Consider the following 10,196-nt stretch of genomic DNA (forward strand, 5'->3'; position numbering starts at 1 on the left):
TTCTCCTGACTTCTTTTCCCATATGGTCGTACTGAGAGTGCTCTACACCCCTCTCTTTCAGCTTCTTGGCATCTTTATCTTATGCCTCCTCAGACACTTCATGGTTGCGAAATATTTTTGATAAAGCCCTTGGTTGGGAATCGCCTCCTAACCGCTAAAAGACACTTCGGGAGGTATCCCTTCCTGCAGTCCGCCGAGCTTTCTCACGTGCCTCTCTTCTCTTTTCTTCTTCATTCCTTCTGATCAGTTCTTGATCTATGAGGGCTCATGTAGGCGGTATTTCGAGCTCACACTCGCATTGGCACTTATTGCACAGCACCATCCCTTTGATTATAGCAGCTCTTGGATATTCGGGTAAGTTGACCACCCCTTTTGTGGGTTTGTCAACCAATCTTCTTTCTTCTTCCCTTGTGACCTTTTCTTTTCCTTTCTCAGCCCAGGCCATACTGATCATATTTATTAGGGCCTCTGAGAAGGAATCCGTAGGTTTATCCACCACTGCTTCCTCTAGCTGGTTGGTTTCAAGTCTATTATCTTTTCCCCAGATAGAGGTAAAGATATAGGAATAATTGGATTTATAACTAGGTTGGCTTCTCGTCTGAAACCTGCGGAGGCGTTCTCCAGTCTTTGTAGCATTTGCAACAAAGCAGTTTGCAAATCTTCTTATCGTTGTGACATATCTCTTTTGATCAAATGTATCCCACCGGGCGTGCCAAAACTATGTTCGTGACAGGAATTTCCGTTGGGGATGTTCCCTGGCCGACGAGCACACAACTCCCCGAGAGGTTGGCGCCGGTTAATGCTTTTTGTCGGGCTTCTGCTTTATTGGTGGGCTTATCAGGAAAAGCTTGTCGGGCAAGGCTTATCGGGCAAAGCTGAAAGAGAAGGACAGAGTTAACTTTGAAAGGTGCCTTCATGGGGCCTTAGGTGTAGGCCTTGAGGCTCACAATCAAGATTAACTTTTAAGTGCTCAGGCATGCCACTGCCATCTTCAGCATGGCAAATGTAAAACGGATGTTGAGTTTTAGTTGTATATATATCTGAGAGACCATGTTAGTTATGACAGGTGCCTTTGTGGGGCCTTAGGTGTAGGCCTTGAGGCTTCCAGTCAATAACTAACTAAGTACTCGAACATATAATGTCTTCTTCATTGATTGTATGAGTCTTATAACCATTGTACTTCTGATTACCTGTGCCCGAAGAGCATAATGAATCCAAATATGTGCCTTTGTAGGGCCTTAGATATAGGCCTTGAGGCTTCCCATCAAAACTCCTTCTATACTCAAACATTCTAGCCCGAGGAGTAAAATGAATCCAAATAGGTGCCTTTGTAGGGCCTTAAATGTAGGCCTTAAGGCTTCCTATCAGAATTCATTCCATACTCAAACGTTCTATGGTAATCATAATATAATAGAAATAAAACTAAAGGATAGGTCGATTACTTGCGCCCCAAGTAACTTCGGACTTCTTGTTATCAAAGCTTGTCGTGGATGGGTTAAATCCACATAAGGCTCTTTTTTATGCCTTGAGGCCAAGGACTTTTAAATGATCAAATCTTACATGCCCGAGGGCTTCGAACTTAGATCTAGTTTGAACTGTGAAGACATATTCAAATCGGATTCAAGCACTGAGAGAGTCTTTTAATAGCCATCTTACTATAAATAACTTGAATACAACTTGAAGTATACAACATATTGCTAGGTTAATAAATGAAAAGACAGAAACAGAGAGGGTCGGGCAAGGTTTAACCTTGTCGGGCAAGGCTGATCGTCTTGCAACTTCCTATCTTTGTGGTTTATCAAGGGGGTTGAGAGCTTTAGAAAAGGGGTAGGGAGATGAGTTTACAGAAAGAAATCGATACTATAGCAAGAGTTGAACAGGGTAGCAGAGCTATTATAAAGGCTTGAGTGAAAGTTTATCCCGAAAGGGATGAAGGCTTAGGCTGACTACAGCTTCGTTTAAAAGCAAATCTGGCTTTGAGCAGAGTTTGTGCTTGTATTTGTTTGTTTGTTTGAGTGTCTAAGTGTTTGAGTTTGCTTGTTTGTTTGAGTGTCCTCAACTCTGACTTCTCTTTCTTCTTTTATAGACACTTTGGCTTGGCTTCCTGTACCAGCGATCTTGCCCGAATGCAGTTTGAAGGATAGTGACTCATCAGCTATTTACTTGTACTGCCACTGTAAAGTACTTTTGGGCTGATTAGCTGGCTGGTCTATACCACTTGGTCTTTGGGTAGGTGAGCAAGTTGTGCCAATGGTCTGCACCTAGTCGAGAAAGGCTTCTTCTGTCTTCTGGGTTTTGGGCTTGACTTCGGGCTTCTCTCTTCTTTTTGGGCCAACTCCCTTTTGAGCCCAAAGTTTAAGTTTTAATCCAAACACCTTCAATGGAAAAGGATTCCAGATTCTCAAAACCACTGATTATAAGAACTGAAAGTTTGGGAAAAAGGCCCAACGGGAAGGACCTTATTGAATGAAAACTCTTGTGTATGTACAAATACACAAGTGATGTCAATTCGGCCATCATCTCATAAGATAGGAACTCTAATGACAACAGTGTTGGGCAATTTCTGAGAGTCAAATTTCGAAGATATTGCATTTTGGGCAAGCACTGTATTGCAACAAAATTAGAAATTCAAAGTGTGGACAAGTTCTTCTTTTTTACTCTCTCTATTAACAGTAACAGACCTGGGCATCCATCAATATGTATTTCCAAAGAATTTTGTAAGTAGTCCATGTTAAGACTACTGCTTGTGGCCTATTCTTCATGCAGACGTAGAAATTCACACCTAGACACCCCAAGTGTTTTCAAGCAAGGAAGACGATTAGGCAAGTTTCCTCTCAGCTTCAGACAATTCTTTAAACTTAAGTACTGGAGACTAGGAAAGTTTGAACATTGACCTCCACTTGGACTTGATAGCCAATCCTCCCACTCTGGCATATTCTCAAACATTAGTGTCTTCAGAGACTGAATGGGTTGAATTTCAGAAGCTGTATTAAGATCACCATAGAATTCAACACCAACCGTCTTAACAAATTTCATCCTTTTGATACATAGCACTTTGAGAGTGGGTAGTTGCCCAAAACTTGGCAAGGACAAACAATACTTACAATCACTGATACACATGAACTGTATGTTAGAAAGGGAATTAGAGCTTCCTAACCAATTTGGGAAGCTAGTTCCTCCATATAATCTGATAGTCAGTTTCTCCAAATTTACACAAGGTTGGAGCTTGTCAAGCACATCTCTCTCCTTTTGGGAATCATCGGCGTCCTCATCACCCCATGCCAACTCTAAGTCCTTGAGTTCTTTCTTATCCTTCAAATTGGCTTCCAATGCATCCACAACATCAACTACATTTTGCAGATTTGAAATACAAAGTCTTCCTTGAAGATGCTGCAACTCCCTTAATTCTCCAACGCTAGACCCGATAGATTTCCCCACAACGAAAGCAGTTAAGGTTCTCAAACTCTTTAGTCTTCCAATTTCCACTGACATCCCTTCTATCTTAGTTCTGTTGATACTGAGGTAATGCAAACTACTCAATTCCCTTATATCTACAGGTAATTTAGTAAGGGAGTAGCAACCTGCCAATGCTAATTTCCTTAAGTTTATCAATTGTCTTATATCTGTTGGCAGTTCAATGAGAGCAGAACAACCTGACAACAGTAACGTCTGCAAATTGTAGAGAGTGCAAAGTACACCAGGTAAGCTTTCAATTGCCGTATGGGAAAGATCCAGTTAACGCAGGTGAATGAGATTACCCACAGAATCAGGTAATTCATTGACATTTTTATAACATGACAATGATAAAACCCGTAAACATTTCATGGTTGGCAACAAATCTTGTAGAAACTTTTTACTTATGTAGAACCGTTGATATGAGCGATATGCTTCAAAAGAGAGAGGTAGGAACGTCCGCAGAGACTTAGCGACATCAATTGCTCCGTTATGTGCTTTAATTAATGTTATTTAGTTATTTCACATATAGGGGAAACTTATTCCGAGGATTTTCGAGGCCAAGCTAGGCTCGGGGGCTACGACCCAACGACGTACTTGTGAGTGGGCAGTTGTTTTATACCTATATATATTTATAGTTTCCATAAATGCGTATTTACTTCATTTTTACGCTTATATTGCCTAGTATCATTATTGTGATATAAATTGTGATAAATGCTGCTATATGGTTGTGATATTACTGTCATGGCATTCATACATACTGTGTACATGCTCATCTTGCTGCACCCGGTGTTAGTACTCGCCCCAGGGCCAGGGCCAGTCCTTCACGTGTATGTTCACATCTGCACCGTTCGCTCACCTTGGATCCAAGTTTAGGTGCCAGTCTTGTCGGGTAGATTGCATCAGGCAATCCGACTTGTATGTGATGTGCTTTTGCACCAGTCTTCACGTGATCGTAGTACTAGAGCATATTGATTGCACCCAGTCCTGTTCGCGCCAGAAACCATCTGTCCGAACTTGTGTGTCAGCTTAGATGGATGAGCACTTAGTTATATTGATTATCACATGATTATTATTGTGGCATACGATACATCATTGACTTGGCATAATTCTGGTTATATGGTTGATATATATATTGGATTTCATACTTACGTAGTATGTTTTGAGGAAACTATACTTGTTTTACGGCGAGGGGTTAGTATATTCAAAGATAAAGGTTTTCTTATAAGCATTGTTTTGCTGACCCACTCAACTTTGTTTTTCGCCCCTCCAGGACCTAAATAATTGTACTCTCTGTGGCACTCGAGGAATCACGGCAGTTCTGACATTTCCTTCTGTTTAGACGTACGAACTTATCACTACTATGTAATAAGTGTACATTGGGTTGCTTTGACTACTCTTTCGTAGTCTCACTGTCTATTACGCTCTGAATAATTGTAGTGGGTTCAACCCACGAATTGCGCACTCTTTCACTGTTTAGTCCTACCTAGTTTTAATTTTATTCACTTTTTACATCACTTACCCTTATGGTTACGTCACCTCACGGTGATGGCCAGCATGCTTCGACTTTTCCAGGTCGGGGTGTGTCAAATCCCCTAGACATGAACTGACCCAAGTTATTAAGAAGATCATGCATTGTGAAACCATGCCTCCCTGAATTTTGAAGTAGTGATCGAGATACAAGTTCATCAAAGTAATTTCTAGCCATCACTTCCATTCTTTTCCCGTTAAAATCTTGTGGAATTAAACCCTCTGCCATCCAAAGTAGAACCACATTTTCCTTCTTGAACAAATAGTCTTTTGGAAATAGTGAACAATACACAAAGCATCGTTTCAATTGAGCAGGGAGATAATGATAGCTCAATCGTAGAGCTGGAAAGATATCACTTTTATCATAAGGTAGCTCCCAAAGACTACTATTTAATAATATATTCCATTCCTTGTAGTCTCTCTGGCAACGTAATAGACCCCCGAGTGTTTCTGCTGCTAAAGGCAAACCATTGCACTTATGTGCAATTTTCTTGCCAATTTCTTCCAAAGTTGGATTTGCATTGTGGTTTTCGTTTCCAAATGCATGTTTTGCTAGTAACATCCAACAATCTTCATGCGACAAAGGCTTTAAGCATTGAATGGGAACATTTCTCATGAGAGATGTGACATTTTCACTTCGTGGTGTCACGATGACTTTGCTTCCCCTTGCCCCGGAAGTAAAAGGAGTTTGGAGGCGCTTCCAATCAGAATATTTCTCATTCCAAAGGTCATCCAACACAAATAAGAATTTCTTTCACCTCAGTTGTTCTCCAAGTTCAACTTGAAGCAAATTAAAATCTATCATATTACAAGGTTTTGAAGTGACCGACTCGAGAAGAGTTTTAGTCACCATAATAGCATCATAATCTTCTGAAACACAAGCCCAAGATTTAAGGGCAAAGTGCTCCTTCATCTTATCATCATTGTAAAGGACTCGAGCAAGGGTCGTCTTGCCAACCCTGCCCATACCAACTATGGTGATGATAGATACATTATCCTTGCTCGCATCATTAGAGAACAAGACTTTTGATAAATTTTCTTTATCTCCGTCTCTTCCATATACAAAAGGTTCATGAATCAAGGAAGTTGTTGGAGTTCTTTGTGAAGACTTCCTCCCAACAACCTCTGTCAGACCAAGGGTAACTTTATGTTGCACAAAGTCATCCAGCCTTCGTAATAACCCTTGTATCTTAACATCCATGCTTCCAAAAAAATGACTACGAGAAGCAGAGAAGAAGTTCCACACCTTGTGGGTTAATTTCTCGGTTTGACCTTCACCTTCCACCTTGCATCGCAAAGCTTCAGTGTCGATCTCATCAAGTAAGTCCTCCGCGTCGAAGACAGCATGTTTGAGCTCTTCAAGCCATTTTCTCACAGCAGGGTTTGAAATTTGCTTCTCTTCCGCATCATTGAGCACTGCATAAAGGATGAGAAACGTCGTCTTCAGTTTTATGAGGAGTAGTTCATCCAGCTTCTTCTGCCGGAACATGTCAACGAACTCAGTTGAAGCAATTCTGTCACACAGCACCCCGATGGAAGTGGAGAGAAAAGCCTCTCAAATCAAAGCGGCAACCATTTTTCTCTTGGTTGCTAAGTTTGCAAATAGCTAAAAGTAGAATGAAAGGCCTTTGAGATTGTAATTATAGCTCAATGTAGAATGAAAGGCAGTTGACCAAAAAACACCTTGTGATTGGTCTTTAATTAGCCTTTGGGTTCAAAAGTGGTCCCATTGATCCAAATTCGGATCTTTCTATGGGGAGCCTACGAACAATAACATCGTGGCCGAGTGGATGCAAATCATGCGGCCATTAGTTTTTTTAATTTATTTCACTACCACCGAGGCGCTGCTTTGATGGTTTTTAGCTTGTCTCTTACTGCTTGTCACGCAAAACGTGGCGCTCTCTTTTCTAGGAGAGTGGCACTGCAGTATCACGTACAAAGACAAATGATGGTACTCACTAATTAAACAGAAATGGAGCTTTTTTTACATCATTCTAAACTAATCATTCTAAATTAAGGTGTATGCTCATCATATTTATTTGTCATGTCATTTTATTTAATCTTGGTTATTTTTTTTTCAAAATTGATAAAGAATATTTAAAATGAAAGTTAACTAGAGTTAGATAAAAAGATGTACGGCAAATTATTAAGTGTATGATGAGCATGTATCATATTTTTAGTGGTGAGAAAAAACGCTCCTAAAGAGAAATACTAAGGAAACTTTTTCAAAAGTGGAACTCTCCATAAATTTTTTGTCACTTCATATTTTTAGCACAATATTTTATTATGTTGTTATGAAAATTACTATTAAAATGTAAGATGACAGTAAATCCATGAAGAGTCTCGTTAACATTTCTCTTAATTAAATCACAACAAGTAAAATTGTGTTGTAAAGTACTTACTAATCAATTGGGTTCAACTGCCATCTACCCCAAAAATCTAACTCCACCAGAAGGAAAAATTATCCAAAATCTACAATAATAATGATAGGTGGGTAAGACGAAGAAAACATTAAAAATTAAAAAATATATATTTGTGAATAGTAGTCACCCTTACTCTTGCCCTTCTTCGTTTTAAATTGGTATACTTGCACAAACACAATACTAATTAGAGTGAATAGTGAGAACAATAGCATTGCCTTACTCTTCAATTGCCATTGTCTTTCACTAACCGACGGAGATGCTAATATTGGATGCCACACGCATTCCACTCCCAAGTCTAAACATGAGTCATTAACAGAATGGAAAATCAATAAATTTTCAGTACCTCCTGAGTTCAGCAATCAATCCCTTCAATTTAAGATCTTTCTTCATATTGGAAAACGAATGTCAGCACATAATTTCTCTGGTCATATAGTAAACCAATAGACTACTATTCAAAATTTGGCGTCACTTTCCACAAACACGAACTAAGCAAGTATGCAAGATCCATCGCATCCAAGCAACTTGGGGAGCTCACAGTGCTTAAACTGTTTCATGGCTCTTCCAATGCACCGTTCGAGTACTTCTCACCAGCAACACCGGATGCTCCATTTGATAATCGGCTTGTGCTGTTGGAACTTTACTATGTTGAGTATGTGGAAGCAGGGTTTCCCCATGAATTCCAAGTCTGTGCAACTGTGTTACTTCTTGTCACCTTGAGGTGAGCCTTTCTACCCTATGGTGGAGCAACAAATCCACAATATGTATCAGTCTCTCGTTTAAGGACGTCAAAAATAAAAACTAGGGAAATGTCTACTATCTGAAAAGATGACGGATAATTACCCTTCCCATACATCTCCAGATGAGGAGCAAAGCTCCCAGCCATGATAAATCGACCATAATTCATGCACTCAAACACTTCGTTGGTTACAGTATGATGATTCTGCCCAAATATGTCAACCACGTACTCGCTATTTACTTCACCACTATTACTAGGATCAGCTACCCTCGCCTGCGCTTGGGCTAACAATCTTAGTTCTTCTTCCTCTTCTTCAAAATAATGATCAAGACCCAACTTCGCTATTCGATGACACACATATGCAACATCAATAACGATTGAATCAAGGAGATCCCCAAAACATGAGATAAAAGTTGCAACCACAAGCCGACAAGTTATGACAAAGCAAGATATCTACAACTTACTAGTACAGAACCACTTAGCCATTAAAGTCATTAGACCTAGTAATGTGTGATTCCAAATGGTCAAGAACTGATAAATGTGAAATCATCACTCATGGACAAAATGCATCTCCTTGCAATTGTTTTATTTTAATTTTTCTATTGACAAGACATTATTTTAAGGGAGACTTTGGATGCAATCCCTATTTATCAATATTCTTTGACGAAAACCTTGTCGGTTTTCAATTTTTTATCGAAGTCCTTAAAATTATTATGATAATTTATTTCTATTTATGTTACTATATTTTTTAAATTAAAAATTGAAATTTGTTGTGACGACCCGTCCCTAATTTTCCTATATAATTTCTCCTCGAGTATGTATTTTGACAATTATGCCCTTATGGGCAAGTGATGTGGACGTATTCGTATTGCTTTTATTCTATTTCTTGTATCGTATCTAAATTGTGCACGTTGTTGTGAGTATACAATTATTTTTAACAGTGTGAAAACACTATTTCGGATAGATTTTTGTACCCCTTTCTGTACAAATCTAAAACCATATCCCTAGCTTTTACCTAGCCCATCCCATGCACCTCCTCCATTATTCACTCTCTCACCAATCACATCTCCCCCTCATTTCTGTCCCCCAATCAAAAAAGAGAAAAAGGAACTCTTTTTCTCTCTCTTCCCTCTCTCTTTCTGCAAAACCTTCAAACGAGCTTCAAAGCTCGTAGATCGAACCCAAAAACCACACATGTCATATCCCGGCCAGGGCCCTTACCACATCCTGGGCTCGACTCCACTGTAGCACGATATTGTCCGCTTTGAGCCCCCACCACGCCCACACGGTTTTGTTTTTGGGAACTCACACAAGAACTTCTCAGTGGGTCACTCATCATGGGATTGCTCTCGCGCGAACTCGCTTAACTTCGGAGTTTCGATGGAACCCAAAGACAATGAGCTCCCAAAAGGCCTCGTGCTAGATAGAGATGAGAATACATATAAGGCTTAGAGGATCCACACCCTTGGGCGATGTGGGATCTTACAACACCATTGTACTCCTCTCATCTTCACAATCACAACCATGTTCTTGAAACCTGGTTTAGACGAGTTTTGACTCGTTAACTCATGAGGTCCAAACTCGGGCACATTGAGTTTGACGTGTTTTCAAACGAGTTAGGACATTTTGAAACTTGGGAAAGCTTCTACACGACATTCTAAAGGTCCTAGGCTTGTTTTGGTGAAACGATCCAGTTTTGAAGAGTTCACTTTTGGCCGGAACTTTCGAGGCTTTTTCTAGTGACCTTCATCCACTTTTTAGACTCCAAACAGGTATAACGCAATTCTACTCTTTTCTAGCTTCAAATCCATATAAAGTACGTCGAAAATGGTTGAGAAATGAAGGAGAATAGTGAATTTGAAATTTTTCCAGAAATCCAGTGAAAACCAAGTTGCAGACGGCGGCGACGGCGAGGCTCACCAGAGAAAGAGACGGAATATTCCGTAAGAGTTGACGGAATATTCCTGACGGTGTCAGCTAACGCCATTAACTTCTAGCTTTTAAAGGAATATTCCATGGAATATTCCTGACGGACGTCAGCCAATGGCCTGCGC

General features: G+C 40.0%; 1 long non-coding RNA gene across 1 annotated transcript; it reads left to right on the forward strand.

The window, feature by feature from the left end:
* Window positions 1-3,967: 3,967 nt before the first annotated feature.
* On the forward strand, window positions 3,968-4,917 carry LOC139189646 (uncharacterized). Its single transcript, XR_011573468.1, has 2 exons — window positions 3,968-4,052; window positions 4,727-4,917. It is a non-coding gene; the product is annotated as an uncharacterized lncRNA (long non-coding RNA).
* The last annotated feature ends 5,279 nt before the right edge of the window (window positions 4,918-10,196 follow it).

Source organism: Malus domestica, chromosome 11 (genome assembly GCF_042453785.1).
Source record: "Malus domestica chromosome 11, GDT2T_hap1".
Lineage (NCBI taxonomy): Eukaryota > Viridiplantae > Streptophyta > Magnoliopsida > Rosales > Rosaceae > Malus > Malus domestica.